Source organism: Dendropsophus ebraccatus, chromosome 2, assembly GCF_027789765.1.
Source record: "Dendropsophus ebraccatus isolate aDenEbr1 chromosome 2, aDenEbr1.pat, whole genome shotgun sequence".
Lineage (NCBI taxonomy): Eukaryota > Metazoa > Chordata > Amphibia > Anura > Hylidae > Dendropsophus > Dendropsophus ebraccatus.
This window is the reverse complement of record NC_091455.1, coordinates 49,967,988-49,970,312: the sequence shown is the minus strand read 5'-3', so window position 1 is coordinate 49,970,312 and position 2,325 is coordinate 49,967,988.

Genomic DNA, 2,325 nt, shown 5'->3' with positions numbered 1-2,325 from the left:
ATCAGTGTTTAGACGGAACGATACATCGTACGGAAAATTCGCTATGCGATCGTTTAAGCCTATCTTATGGTCCTTTTACACGGGACGATTGATCATTCATTTTTGCACGATAACGGTCAAATTCAAACAATCGTACGTGTAAACGCAGCGAACAATCAAACGACGAGCAAAAAATCGTTCATTTTGATCTTTCAACATGTTCTCAAATCATCGTTGATCGTTCGCAAAAAATTCGCAGATCGTTCCGTGTAAACATTCTTTCAGTGATTTCACCTATGTGTGAGATAGGCTTAAACGATTGCAAAACGATCGCATAGCGAATTTTCCGTACGATGTATCGTTCCGTCTAAACGCTGATCGTTATAAAAAAAACATTGTTCATTCAAAATCGTTAATCGTGCAATCGGGCGAATTATCGCTCTGTGTAAAAGTACCATCACACATAGGTGAAATCGCTGAAAGAATGTTTACACGGAACCATCTGCAAATTTTTTGCGAACGATCAACGATGATTTGAGAATATGTTGAAAGATCAAAATGAACGATTTTTTGCTCGTCGTTTGATCGTTCGCTGCGTTTACACGTATGATTATCGTTCGAATTTGACCGTTATCGTGCAAAAACGAACGATCAATCGTCCCGTGTAAAAGGACCATAAGACAAATAAAAACAGGCGACCAACCAATAGAAAATTGTTGCAATTGCTATAGCATACTACCATTACCATAGGGGGTTAATGATTGCATAGCACCTGTGCTGTTAGAGCACATGACTTAGGACGTAACAATTTTCTATTGGTTGGTCGCCTGTTTTTATTCGTCTTAGTGTTCACTTATCCTTAGACCATGGAACGAAAGGCGTAGGTCCTGCCATGCACACTACCAGTTTTTAATATGCCCAAATAAAAGTAAAATTTTAATCGTTTACATCCAGGAGTGTCGACTTCCACATCCTCATCTCCAGCTAAAGCTTTGCATCCAGCGTATGGCCGACGCTTTAAAGTTCGAGCACTCTCCTTTATTATTTGCTGCTAAATTCATTTACCGGTGAGCTGAATCTTCTTTTCTTTTTCTGTAAAAAAAAAAAAAAAAAAATTATCAAAATTTTATAACTGAGTTTCCATAGGAATTTTATAAACGTAACTCCTCAATATATTTTATGTTCTATGAATCTAAGGACCCTAAATAAGTAACTGGTGTATTTAAAGGGTTAAATGAGTTTGGGACACTGATAATACACAGAGAGGGATGCCCCTCATCGAACACAGTCCAGCCTGGCCCAAAGTTGTTGTGGGTGTAAAAACTGGCATCAAAGTGGGCAGAAGAGTGGCCCAAACTCATTTAACCCTTTGAAAACACCAATTACGTATTCAAATCAGAAAAAAAAAATGCCCATCTACCCACTTTGATGCCAGTTTCAACACCCAGCACCACTTTGAGGCAGGCTGTACTCTTTTGTGTTCGATGCGGGGCATCCCTCTCAGGGTATTATCAGTGGCCCAAACTTAATTAACCCTTCGAAAACACCAGTTACCAATTTAAATCAGGAAAAAGGCCGGTCTGCCCACTTTGATGCCAGTTTTTACACCCAGAACCACTTTGGGCCAGGCTGGACTCTCTTGGATGTGATGCGGGGCATCCCTCTCTGCGTATTATCATGCATGAGATCAGTGGCCCAAAGTCAATTTTTTTTTATACCACCATTTTACTTTGATGCCTAATTTTGTGCCGACAACTTTTGCCCATTTTTAACTCCATTCTCCTCAGGGCACCTCTCTTACTAGTAAGGTATGGTTGTTATACATTTTTACGTCACTTAAATGGCTAAAAAAAGAAAAATCCTGTGAATAAGAGACCAACGTCAGCATGGTGACATTTCACCGCACCAGTGGCTTTATGGAGGGCACAATGGAGAGAAAAGTCCATGGTAGATGTTTGCCCTCTGGGACCCCTCAGCCATTGTGCCCCCCAAGTCTGATTCATGTGGGGAGGACAGATACAGCTGACACTTCTCTAGCAGACCACTCCCTTATCCAGGGCACTTCCATAGACCCTCATGCCACCAGACATTAGGCACACTTTTCTGTTTTTTTACCCATGTATATTTGGGTTTCTCAGTGTGTTCAGCACTCCGGCTCCACGGACAGGAGATGGCCATAGAGAAGGAGCAGCTCTGGCACCTCCATGGGGCCGGAGCAGTGGTCTTTCCGGTGTCCCAGGTAACGCACTGTGTGATTACACCGCCAGCAGAGGAGCCGCTCACTGGTGACTGGAGGAGGCGGCTGCCCCGCGTGCTGCTCTGGGAGGAAGTGACCGGCAGGGGGCG